The sequence below is a fragment of the Acromyrmex echinatior genome, chromosome 7 (assembly GCF_024713525.1).
Source record: "Acromyrmex echinatior isolate Ae372 chromosome 7, ASM2471352v2, whole genome shotgun sequence".
Taxonomy (NCBI): domain Eukaryota; kingdom Metazoa; phylum Arthropoda; class Insecta; order Hymenoptera; family Formicidae; genus Acromyrmex; species Acromyrmex echinatior.
The window spans coordinates 15,776,431-15,790,768 of record NC_141858.1 but is presented as its reverse complement, the minus strand read 5'-3'; the positions used below and the strand labels follow the sequence as shown (position 1 = coordinate 15,790,768).

Here is a 14,338-nt window from a genome sequence, read left to right as displayed (position 1 = left end):
CCAGGGTAAAAATCATCGAACATAATCATAGAATTATATCACAAGAGACAATTTTATATCACGTTATACATGTGTATGCATTTAAACAAACATGTTTTTCATAAAACAAAATTCTTGAGTTCTCCAAAGAAATAAATCATAATAATTATACTAAATAATTATACATAATATTGTAATTGTATACAATGTAATATTTCAAAATTGCCACATCTTTGACAGTCGATACAAAAAATATATTTATCACAGCTTGGAGGGAACTCTCTGTATTTGGAACAATCTCCTTGTAATCTTTATATTCCCTATAATTTTCCTGAGCACAACTGAGTCGCGCTTTGTAAGGTGTATTATTCCGGCTATAACGATTCCGGACTACACTCCTTGAATCTCGTTCCAACGGTGATTTATCTCGATTAATTTATCTCAATTAACGAACGGTTCCGTCGATTATATTACAGCTTGATGTGTGCATCAAGATAGGAATTTACGACTCAATAAGACGGTAAATATGAGCCGTTTAATCTAACGATGATACACAAATGCAAGCGCAATGTTCCAACGCGACATGGCGTGGCTCCCTTCTTGCGCGCAATACCCTTTTTATTGTGCCTCTCAAATCAGATTAAAACAAACGACCAAACTTACTCGCCCTGGGGCGCATCGCCCTATTTTCTATTAACGCAATCGAACACAACACACTTGAGAATTTAACTTGAACTATAATACTTATTGAGCGAGCAGGGAAATATTAATTATATTAATTTACATTATCGAAGAGGGAAGAAGAACGGGATAGAGTTCCGAAAGGGTGAACCCTATAATTTGGTTGTCGTTTGATATACTACAGAAATTTTGGTGTGCTGATTATAAATATAGTCATAAAAATTATCAATAAGGTTATTTTCAAAGTCAAATAAAAAAACATATTTTTTTTATATTTTTTCTCACATTGGATCTTGTCGCCAATTTTCATTGTCATATTCTTTATCACACTAAAATATAATAATAGTTTACATATTTTACATAGTTTACAATTGATAGCAAAATCAGAAGTAGCCCTCTTCGAGGGGTCAAAAATAAATCATCAGTAATTATTTAGGTAAATCTTGATAAAAAGGATTCGGCTTCGATGACCTTAACCTTGACTTATATCCTCAACATTATAACTCTGAGTCTTTGAAAAGGTTTTAGCGAAAAGGTCGTCGCTCGTTATTCATTAATAAATTACAATCTTAAAAATATTGTGAAAATTACCTCCACAATCCGCATAGTATAGGATAAAGATTATATAAATATATGTATAAAGAAATAGTATATGTTTAAAATGAGAGAACTTTTTTCGTATAGTATGCGAAAATAGGTAAATAAAAATAGATAAATTAATAGTCAGAACTCTCTTTAAAACTATGTATTTTTTTAAATTCTGTTTTCGATTATTTTTAAAAAGATAAGTTTGTACTCACGCATTTTTTTTTGTTTATATCAGGAAACACGCAATTGTATAATTTGGTAGAAATTTGTGCAGTTTGACTGAGCACCCAGTCAGTTACTATCTAGTACTACTGATTTCTCCTTATAATACCGAAATACTGCGTAGCAACTGGGCAAAATTAGTTAAAGCAGTTTTACTAAGTAACATATGGGTTAATTCTTTACAAGAGATTTTATATCAATACTAAAAAAGCAATTGTCCATTTTTCGACCAGTTATACAGTGCTCATGTCCATATGTAACATATTACGAGTATGATGATGTGTATGTCTCATACTAAATATACTTATTTTTATATGTTATATGTTATATGTAAAATTGTATAATTAAATATGTGTAAAAGTCGTGAACGCGTACAAAAATATAAAGCAAAGAAAAAAATCTGAAGAATTTAGACAGTTTACAGCATATACTGTCACAAAATGACGATGGCTAAAACTTCTTGAATGTTGTTCAGGATCATGTCCTGGATAATATTTGTCAAGATTAAGGCTACTGGAGATCATTCCTTTTATTTTCAGTTTTGTTGAAAATAAACTAAAAATTCATTTTTACTTAAAAATGAAAATAAGAGGTACAACCTCCAATGAGTTTGATCTTGACAAATGATATCCAGGGCATGATCCTGAACAACATTCAAGAGGTTTTAAGCGATTGGACACCTTGGGTAATGCTAATACGGCGGTACTGTAACTTTCAAATATCATAACTCAAAAAGTACTGAATGAAAAAAATTTCTTACAGCGAAGGCTCTTGATATCAACCATTAGATTTTAGAAACAAAAATAGCGTGTTCTATTTAAAAAAAATCGATGTGACCTTGACCTGACTTCGACTTTGAACCCTAAAACTATTGTCTGAACAATTTTTCTCAATAATACCGTGTTTCCGAGATAAAAATTTGTAACGCTTTATTTTGATACAGATATACCCGGTATACCTGTACATAAAAAATATTAAGGTATAATATGCCGAGATACATTTTCACACTCAAATTAACATTACATTAATATATAAACGTATAATTCGCAAATTAAATTTCCAAAATTTAAATCCAAAAGATATTAAATCTTTACGTATTTTTTAATGTAAATTTAAATGCAAAGAAATAAAAAACTTACAAAAATATCATTGCTCACACACATCTTTACACATCATTACATATTAAATGTAATGTGAATCTATATTAACTTCTTTTTACACAACCAACACAACAACTCTTACATTTTCTCTTTCAAATCATATAAAATTATTTAATTTGTATGTTCGACGGTATTTGTATGACGTTTCTTAAAACGAAATCGCGAAAGTCGTTAAAATTTCATCAAAACTTTGCATCGCAATATCTCCGGTCATACGGCACGTAGAAAAAAAAATAAAGATACTTTCATTTCACTCAGACGGAAGCTATCGATTAAACCTACTTAAGAACTTGATCGGGTTAATCCTTATTGAGATTCCATAATTGCAGTCTCAACGGTTCGTGAAGTACAACAGCCAGTCTCGCGCTGAGACAGACATGTCGCTGCGCGTATTTCAGCGCGAGACACTACCATACCCAGAGTATATGTAAAATATATAGCTTATGTTGAAAAATTCTTTTTATAAAAATTATTTTATTAACAATTTTGTAACGAGTAATGAGCGATGGCTAAACTTATCAGAGGTCATTCAGAGTCATGACCTTAGTAATATATGTCAAAGTCAAGATCATTGGAGCGGGGATTTCTGTACAGTTTATTTATCGAATCTCAATATTCGATTTCCATTAATTAATTCATCGCGTTATGTTCTGCATTTATTTCAACTCTCACTGCCGTCCGCCACCTGCTGTTTCACTTTATCATTATTTCTTGCACGGAATTATTCAATAAGCCGTTATCTCGAACAGCTGTACATGTGAGCAGAGAACGGCAAATTAAATTATTTACGACAGACTCATTTCATTTTGCGATACGCATTTTGCGATCCCCGTGTGTGCGTACACAGGAATGCGCAGATGAAAATTCGACGTTTTATCGAGATGCAGCACGCGACTACTAACAGTCAGCAATCCGATGCAACTGATGGCGACAGCTGCAGCAGCCAGAGCGCATGATCATTCCTGCCGGGTGTGAAAGAGTAGCAATAATTTTCTTGTAACATTCAAATAGATACATTTCCCCCTCGTCCCTTCCTCATTTATCTCGTCCTTGTCTCCCTTTCTTTTCTTGCTGTCACCTCGAACTTGACATGTATACGTGCTTCGCAGATGAGATTCATATGCATGCGAGAAAAAGCACTTCAAAATAAATCTCAGTCTGCGAAGACGTTTTACAGAATATCTCTGTAGCATCATTACATGTTTGACTTCCATTGTTTGAAGACAAAATTTCATTTCAATAGAGAAACGGTAACATATTTGATACTGGAAATAAATTTTATTTCTTACAGCATAATATACGATTTGTCTTTCACACTACGGTTCTCTAGCGGAACATCTGGCAGCATCTGCGGTATCCTGTGTAAAGCACTTCTATTCACAATTGACCTTGTCAGTTGTCGAGACGTTTTTCGTGCAGCTTTAGCGGACGAGATTTCTTTAAACAAAGAATATACTGTGTTAGTCGATTATGCCATCGTCAGTAGCGTCGAGAAAGAAGCTGACAAGACTGATTTGCGAGACAGTCGATTTGATAAGGCGCAAAATGCACTGTAGTCGGATAGAAAACGAGCAGCCGCCGAGCAGCCGCCGAGCAGCGGTTGTTCCCCGTTCATAATGTGCACATTATCAACTTGTCGAGAGAAATTGAAGGGAGAAGTGGTGTAATTATCAGATATGCATGACATTAATATTTTAACGCAATTTACTAATTGCCAGTAATTTGTGTAATTTACGAATTAATGAATCTGCTTATATTATATCATCGCAATCTGATATTTATGTGTCGTCACGAGAGCGACGAAACGAACTTGGCATCTGCAGGATTTCGAATCTTATTTTATATTTCACCAAGTAACGATAATCTTCTATATGATCTAGCTAAGATAATGAAACTTTATGCCTTTCTCACATCTAGGGCGTGGCACTCGGCAGCAATACGTCGTTCGACCGACGAAAGAGAGGAGAAAGAGAAGAAAGCCAAAGAAACGTGCTATACCTGTGTTACGAAGTCGCATACAATCCGTGGAAGAAGACAAAGACGCATCCACGTTTGAGGATGCCGGAAAGACGCCGGAAGAATATTAAGACAAGCGGTGTAACTAAAATTACTATGAAAATTTCTGTCCAATTTAGGATTCCAAAAGCAGTGGACGATCAGAGAATGCCAGAATAATTCCGAATAAAGGGGAATAAGAATTAAGAATACGTACAATATATATATATATAAACATCTCTTAGATTCTTGGACTTGTTCAGAGAATGTCGCACGGAATGAAGATCACGACGTGAGTTAGAATCTTCGAACAGGATAATTGAGATTGCAGGAAAAAAATTCAAGGGAAAAGGAGGAGAGAAATGCGAATATGTAGATATAAGGAGACAGAAAAAATTTGGAGGATGCTAAACTTCCTGTTCGAAGGATGTGTAGGATCGTGCCATGGGATAAAAATTGCAATAATGAGGGTTGCGCGGGTTAGGATTCGGGCGAAGATCTGCTCCCTAGAGGGCAAGAGATCAGAATTTATGGCTGGAGGGTTCGCCCAGTGCGAAACACAGCGCGCGCACGAGGCATTTCGTAAAATGCATTGCGACGGGTCGGGAAAGTGTGCCAAATCGGCGCCAGTCGGCCGATAGGCGCCCTAAATTTTCAAATCCCGGAAGTGCGGAACTCCGAACGAGCGGATGACCCCGATTGTTCCCAGAAGTAACGAGATTTTCGAGGATACTCTGTGAAGAGGTCAACTCCAAGTGATATTGGTACACTCTCGTAAACTTTAACGTCTAATAATTTAATATCTGTTTGTACCATAAAGCGAAGATAACAATTAAATGGCAATTTTCATATCTCTCTCTTCTCCCCCTCCCCCCGAAATTAGTGGTCTTCGTTTTCTATTTTTGCACTGTTTGTGTGTACCATATCCGTAATTATTTTAAAGGACCGCGCACTAATCCTATATGAAATTGAGTCCCAGTGAAATCAAATGGTTTTCTTATATATTATAGGTTTATGACTTGCTAAAGTCTTTCATTTTCTTGTAATCCTTGCTGAGATCTTCTCAAAACACTATAATTTTATCTATTTTAGCCGTTTAGAAGTTATTGATTATTTTATGGTGAGATGTCAGCAACTGTAGATAAATCAAACACGAAAAATGTTCATTTTTTTGTGCTAAAGCTTATATGTTTTGTTTAGCAAGTCATAAACCTATAATATATAAGAAAACCATTTGATTTCACCGGGACTCAATTTCATATAGGATTAGTGCAGGATCCTTTTATTTTTTCTGAACATTATTTAATCCTATTTTTTTACGTAAACAAAAATCCAATTGGATTGATTTTTATACTCCAATTAGAAATTATTATTATTAATTACATACATTATTGTATATTATTGATTACAAATCTTTATTATTATTATGTACTATTATGTATAAATATTTAGTATTTTACTAAATATTTTCTAAAAAAAAAGTAGGGAGAAATAAAAAAAATTAATAAATTTTCAATTTTAATAAAGGAAACTACTGTGATTAAACTTTATTTTTCATTGCTGTTATAAATAAAAATAATCTCAAGTGGCAAAAATTAAAAAAATTTAAGAATGATACAAACACACAGGAATAATTATACGAATTAAAAAAACAATACAGATAAAATAATATTCTGTTTTACGCGTAATGATGCTAACATCATCATTGTTCGTAAAACCAATTTTCATCATGATAACGCATGATAACGCAGAAGAAAGTGACTGATCAATGCGTTTTTACATGATCGCAGCTGTGCAGAGCAAAAGCTGTGAAATAATTCATTGCCTCTCGATCACGTGCGCGAAAATGGTGCACCGAGAGGCGGAAAATCTTTTATTTATTAAGGTTCCCCATAGTTATTAGAGTAGTTCTCTCTTTGATGTAAAAAACGCGATATTACATGTCGCAGTTTCTGCTTTATTTGTGTATAAAGCGTACATTCGAATACACGCGCCTGACCATAAGGGATGCACGTGTTGAAACGAAAGACTCGCCCCTTTTAACTCTCGAGAAAACAACTGCTGTTGCCGTTTGTAAAAATACCCAAGGACAGGAAACGCCGCGTCGTCGTCGGCGTCTTCTACTTTTTTCCGCGTGTGTAGTGGAAAAAAAAAGGCATATAGATTATCATGGTTGTTTCCGAAATAATGCAAAGATATGTATTGATAAAATACTTCTTAACGAAAATAAGGTTTTTCATATTTAATAACGTCATGTCTTGAAGTCATGTCGCGCAGAAAAAAATTGATTCAAAATTCCATTCAAGATTAAATATAAAAATCCACAGAGTGAGAAATACTCGTATAATCCGCGACGCAACATACGTGCATGTGCCTTAAAATAATAGCAAACTTCGGTGTTTGTTCGCTTGAGAAAATATTTTAGTACGCACGCTTTTAAACGAATCCGTTGTCGATGGAATCGCCTCGAGAATGGAGTCAATATATACGAGGCCGTCTAATGTATTTATGGTGCACGAATGGAGAAACTGTAGAAAACCGTTTTTTTTTTCAAGCGTTTCTTATTTTTAGATCGTCATCCAAAGAATAACACAATCTACCAATTTGAAAAATGCAAAAAGGCCTAAACGACGAGATATTGTTAATGTATATTATTATGTCTGCGTTAATGTTGAAATTATATGCAGTATTAATATTTAATAATAGATAAGTTAGATTCGTTACATGTAAAGTGATAAGGAAAGGAAGCAATGATCAAATAACGTGCAAAAAAGTAAGGATTATTTAATATTAGGAATATTTAATATTAGAATCATTGGAGTGAGAAAATTAATATTGTTATAAATATTTTAAAATTAATATCAATATTTTAAAGTCTTTCATACAAGAAATATGTGTTTTATATATTTGTATAAAACAATTATATTTTAAATAAGTATGATATACTCTTTGTATAAATGAAATTTATCATTTTTAAATAAATATTTACTCTTTTTAATACAATATTTGTAACAATTAAAAAAAAAGCTTAAGTATTAAAATACTTATTTTATTTTATACAAGACTTTCTTTCTTTGCGTAAATCTTACATTTGAATGTTGACAAATTTTTGCCTTAAAAAATTGAATAATTTAAGGGGTTATACTGCGATAGAGAGAGACCCAGAAATCATGTGTATTTTTATGAATCTTATATATGTATATATAGGGTGTATTAAAAGTTTGGAAACGGTCGAATTCTCGAAAGCAAGCATTTTTGAGAAAAACGACTAAAAACCTCTTTGATGTTGTTCAGAATCATGTCCTGAATAAGTATATACTAATAAAGTCATTTTAAGGAGAAAACATGTAAAATATTAACTTACTTTCAATGGTACAAATTTAATTATATTAATTTTTGCTGTTTTTTTTTTATAATTCTGCTAGTTTAAATATTAAATTAGCAGCATCACTGTTTTCTTGTAAATGACACATAATATAGAATTGTTTTTGGTAATACAAAATAATATAAATTCAATCCTATTGATTTCTGATATTATTTTTGTTTTTTCTTTTATTTTAAATTGGTGCTGCCAGCTTAATATTAAATTAATACCGCCACGATATTTTTCGAAATGGCACATGGCATAAAATTATCATTAATGGCATAATTTAGTACAAAATGAATACTAAAAATATATTACCGATAGGTTCGATTTGATTCTGCTGATTTGATCCTGTAAGCTTCATAAAACTCAATTAAAACGCGCTTTATGCAACATTTTAGCCATAGTTTTAACAATACACATAAAAAAATTTAGATGTAAGTGCAGATCTAGTTTAGTTATGTTGGTTTTTTCTTTCCAAAAAATAATATTTCCGTATGAAACCTTTTTAGATTTCTTTCTTATATTGTTGGGAAGGCTCGTAGAGAGCCGAATTTTGAAAATTGGCTTTTGATAAATAAAATTACATGCGTCCCAACTACACTACAGTACACATCGGATACAGATATCAGAACAAATTTTTATTTTGCTTTAAAAAAAAGTTACTGTACGAGACCTCAGATGATTTTTCTGATCATGAATATCACAATTAAAACGCTATTCATGCAACATATTTTAACCATAATTTCAGCATAAAGAAATTCGTCTATAAGAAGTCTCTATAGTCTACACTGTGAGGATTTGTATACCATGCGGGAGACGCATAATCAGCGGCGCGTATACACAACTGACTGGATAACGAGATCGATATTATGGCAGACGGTGGCCGTTCTACGTGCGCCGCCTTGTGCACACAACAAACACGAATGCACGCACGCACGCACGCACGCACGCACGCACGCACGCACGCACGCACTCACAATGAAAGATGTCGACATATACGAAAAGGTATCGCTACGGCAGCGATGATTTACATAAGATACACGCGCATGTTCTATTACTACAGTAAAAAAATTTAAAAATTTGATATTAAGGATTAAAAATTTTTCTTTATCTCATAGAAAAATATTTGTATGTGCATCTGTTGAACATAAAATATATCAATATACTAAAATAATAAAACTTGAATATATATAAAACTTCTTTAATTTACGAAAAATAGTTTATAATTATAATAAAATATTAAGTGAATTATTTGCATGAATCAAATTATGAACAATACATCAAATATGTTGCTGCTAGAGATCTTGCTCATTTTCGATTTTTTATCTCTACAATTTTCTACTTGTTATCAATGTAAAAATCTCTTTTTAGTTTCTGTTTACGTTTCTTATTACGCTGTCTATTGCATTTCATCCTCTCATTTTAATGTGTTGTTATACTTAATACACCTCAAATGTCATCCGTACTTTGTGTAGTATATTGTAATTATGAGAAAAAAAAATTATTCCATACAACAGTATCTTCTTAAAGGTATCCAAAGAACGACGCCTACATCGTAAGGATGCCTTCAAGATGACGCTCGGAAAACTGTGTTCTATAGAACTTTTTAAATACTTGAAATATTTTATTTTGATTTCACTTCTTTTTTTATGGCATTATCTTTGGTATCTATTTTCTCTATCTATTTTCTGCAAAATATACATGATGCCTTTTTTTACATTTTTAATGTTTTTTCCAGTAGATTATTATTATATCTAAATAATATATAATAAAATTATTCAATATTTAATATATAATAATTACTATATAATAATAATAATAAAAAATATCATCATATTTATTATTATTATTATATTTAAATTATTATTTTGTCTATACATATACATACAATTTTTCAATCCTATAAAATTATAATCTCCATCTATTCCTAGTTCCTATCTAACCGAATTCCTACCTGTATTCCAATCTATTGTACATTCCTACTTGTCCATCCATTTTTCTCCATCCATTTCCTTATATATATATTATAATTTAACGTATATTTTAACTTAATAAAGAAAATCTTTAATTAAAACCGCGACGTGATATGCGACTTATTAATTCCCTGTTGATTAATCCAGCGGGATACTTGAAACCTATCCGAGCGAGACATCTGAAAAGAATTGCAGTTTTAATACGTGCTTGATTAGAATTTAAATAAGATACTTCCAATCTCGCATATATATGACAAAATAGGGAAAAATGTACATAAGAAAATAGGAAAAAATTAAGCAAATGGATGACCTACAATGTACATTATCTTATACATTACGTGATCAATATTGACCACTTACCTTATTCCTTGTATCGTATTCCTTCTGCCTTCTTCGGGTCAAATTGAACTTACCTGGCCATTTGATTACATTTTCACCAAAAATCAATAAAAAGAAAAAATTCTTCTCTAGTCGATTATTATCATTGTTGACAATATTACGTTCAATTCGAACGTAAATACGCAAGTCGATAGTATCGAAAAATGTAAGACAAAGAGAAATTAATTTAAAAAAATGGATGCATAAAAGTTGTGCAAAACTTCTCTGTGACGCATTATTTCAATTTGGAATTATATTTAAGTTTAGAAAAAATTTACTTATCACAATAGTGTATGATCCGTATATATTCGCCTGATAAGTAAATTTTTTTGCATTCATTTTTTTTTAATTAATTTCTCTTTGTGTGTATGATTGAATACACTCTGAGACTTTAATTTTTTACACAATTTTAAATTTTCCATTAACTTGTCCAAATTACTCCGCTATATCTTATCATATTCAACAGATGTACATACAAATATTTTTCTATGAGATAAAGAAAAATTTTTAACTTTTAAATTTTTTACTAGTAATAGAATTTGAAATTTATTATAGTAGTATTAGTAGTTCGACATAATACTATGTAACAGGATTTGTAATTTTTAAATGAATAATATTTACAATAAGGCACTATTTTTAGGTATAAACACGGTGTCGGAATAAACCGTGAATATATCAACGTCTACACGAGACTTCACTTCCCCTTCCTCCTGCTTTTCTGCACACGCATGTTGGTACACACATGTGAGTGTAGACCGCGTGCCTGCGTGTTTGCACGCATGTTGTATGTGGTTATGCTTACCAGTACAATGCGCAATGGTAAGAGCCAGATCTATAGGCCGGAAAATGTTGGTTTTATCTCATCAAAAAGATCGAAAGATTCGAAAGATCCCAGGTAACGGAAAAGCCACGTGAACGGCCAATAATACAATGAATTCATCGTTGAATCTATATATTTTCGAAACTATGACGTGTAATGTATAAAAATCTTATCACGTTCAAAACTTGTTTGAAATTTCTCACTATCTTTCTGACTGCGATCATTCTCCTCTACATAAAAAAAAAAAAAAAAAAAATACAAATTCGTAAAATTCTTCTCTAAAAACTAAACAAGAAAATTGTTCAATTGATAAACTTGATTCTAAATCAATTGCCTATCATATTTTTATTTCATACGAAAGATTTTTTTGTTTCTTTATTTGATTTTATGTTTTTCTAAAGGTACATTGTTCTTCGTTTTATGTTACTTTTGCGAAACTGCGATTTTGCTATAAACTATTGTACTTCCAGTGCAACATTAATGGATATTTCATAATGAGAGCATGAGGAATATCTGCACAATATCTTGTGATTTTTAAATTTTTCGAATTAAATATTCAGCTGCAATAATTAAGTGGAAAACTCAATTTCTTCAGTTCATTTGTAATTTTAATGTAAGAAAGATATTTACATGATTCAATAAATAAATTAGCTTAATTCTCAACACTCTAAGTGAAAAATCTCAATACATTATCATAATCTCTTTGTAATTTATTTATTCAGGAGAGCAAATTTTGTGATAATAGATGTAATCGCAAATACCATTATATGCGAGTGTCCGATCTCCCGAGCCGAGTTTGAATCAACATATGATCCGAGAACAACATACGATTCGACTAGGTGTGCCTGCTGCACATTGCAGTCTTCGGTATGGACCGACATTCCAATGTACTGCAACTATCTGCACCTTATCACCTCTCACCATGTTCTACCGGCGACAATAACAACAACATGTTCACGATAGTAATAAACGTGCAATTTCTTTACAGTTCAAATTATGCGCACGAATTTTTTATTTCACTCTTCCATGTTAACAAAATACAATATATATGAAGAAAAATATGCAAAAAATTGAAAGTATGCCAACTTAACTTTTATCGAAAAAAACGAAAAAAAAGTTGATTGCTTTACATTTACATGACCGAAACAAAGAAACTAATGAACGCATCTGTCTGAAATTTTAACAGCAGTCCTGTGCAGGATCAAATTTATCTAAAATTATAACGGTTTAATATGTGTCGTCATTTTTACTGATGTCAGGCCGAGAACTTTTCGAATAATCTTCGTATAAGGAGAATTTTTAATCAGTCATTGAATGTTGCTTTTATATTTCCTAAATATTTCGAAATATTCCAGAATACTATTAAAATGTTTTTTTTTATATTTTTTAGGAAATCTTTTTTATAAATATTTCAGGAATATTTAGCGCTAATTGTAAACCGTCACATTTCATGTAATGACTAAACGTATCATGAGCAAAGAGTTTGTTTGCATTAAATTTTGCTAAAAACTTGGCAATTCTTGTTCTGAAATCATTGGTGTAATTCGTAAAATTTATAGAAACAAATCTATGAGTAATAAACAGATTAAAGAGTCAGTCGGAACAGTGTCACTGTTTTCTTTGACCAGGAAGACATTGTTCATCATGTGAATACGATCCAAAAGATCAGTTAAACAAGGAGTGTTACCTAGAAATTCTAAAGCGGTTACGTGATGCAGAAAACGGCCTAAGTTATGGAAAAGTGGTGACTGGATATTTCACCACGAACAAAAAGCACCTATTCATTCATTGCATTCTTGTCCAATAATTCCTGGTGAAACACGACATCATGCAATTTCGTCAATCTCCGTAGCTCCCTACAACTTTTAGCTGTTCCCCAAAGTAAAAAATGTTTTAAAAGGAAAAAGATTTGAGGGCGTACAGAGGACATAAAACGAAATACGACGAGGCAGCTGTTGGCTATTCCGAAAGCCGATTTTAAGGAATGCTTTCGGAAGTGGGAGGGTCGTTAGAAGAAGATTGTGGTTTCCAAAGAGGAGTAGAAGACATTATATAGTTGTTGATTAAAATTAATCTTTTTCCTGCTACAACACAAGTCGGATACTTTCCGGACAGACCTCGTACATATATAATACAATAAAGCGATACAACTTAATTGTATCCATTAATTTCTCTAGCCATACATCAGTAAGTCAAGTATAAAAATTGATGCCATTGCAGCAATAAAAAGTTTCAAGAAATAATTTTACTGTAAAAAAAGTTACAGATTGCTTTTTTGTTTTTCCTTCAGTTTTTTTCGTTTATTTCTAAAGCCATTTTACAATGTGTTCTTCGTTTCCCGTTTTCTGTTTTTTATCTTTTGCTTTTATCTCCTTTGCAACCGTTTTATCGACAATTGTATTTCTTGCTATGTATTTCTTGTTTCTTTCAAAGTTCGTTAACTTTTATCTCAGGCGATACAGAACAAAAAACCGAATAAGAAGCAAAAAGACAAGATGTAAAAAATAGCAAAAAGCAAGAAACAGGAAACAACAAAAAGCACATTGTAGAACAGGCTTAAAACAAACCAGTTTATTGTAAGCAATAATGTAATGCATATAACTGAAAAAAAGTTTGCTTCTTGCAGCGACAGCATATCTCACTGTCAAGTTTCAATAATAATATAATAGAAAGAAAAAAATGACAAACATAAATGCGATCAAGTTTGATTTTGTTGTGTAAGTACTTTTGTTTCCTGTAAAATTAGCCAATCGAATTTTTTGTCTTTCGTTTAATTTCTGTTATATCTGTTTCAACAGCCTTGGAAGCATCTTCTTTCGTACCTGCATATTTTGTAATCTAATATTTTGTAATCTAAAAACATAGCCGATTACAATCGCATTCAGGGGGTTGATTGCATATCTTGAAACTAGTAGGTTTAGGTTATAATTACAAAAATGTACAAATTCACTAGGTAATAATAAATGAAATTATAAATATCCTAGTAATTATTTGCTCATTTTCATAATTTTCGCCTTATTTCGAGACATACAATCTACTTCCAAAATCGAATACTTAAAGAAAATCATGTAGTAAGCTACCTTACATCTTATCTTGGTTCTATATTATGTTATAGCAAGTCGATCGTAAGCTCGTTGCAATAATCAATTTGATCTTACCCTGATTCTACGTATAA

General features: G+C 31.8%; 1 protein-coding gene across 1 annotated transcript in view; it reads right to left on the bottom strand.

Annotated features, from left to right (window-relative positions):
• Positions 1–14,338, bottom strand: part of LOC105154201 (SLIT-ROBO Rho GTPase-activating protein 1) — a 69,624-nt gene that overhangs the window by 53,114 nt on the left and 2,172 nt on the right. The gene's annotated exons all lie outside the window — the stretch shown is intronic.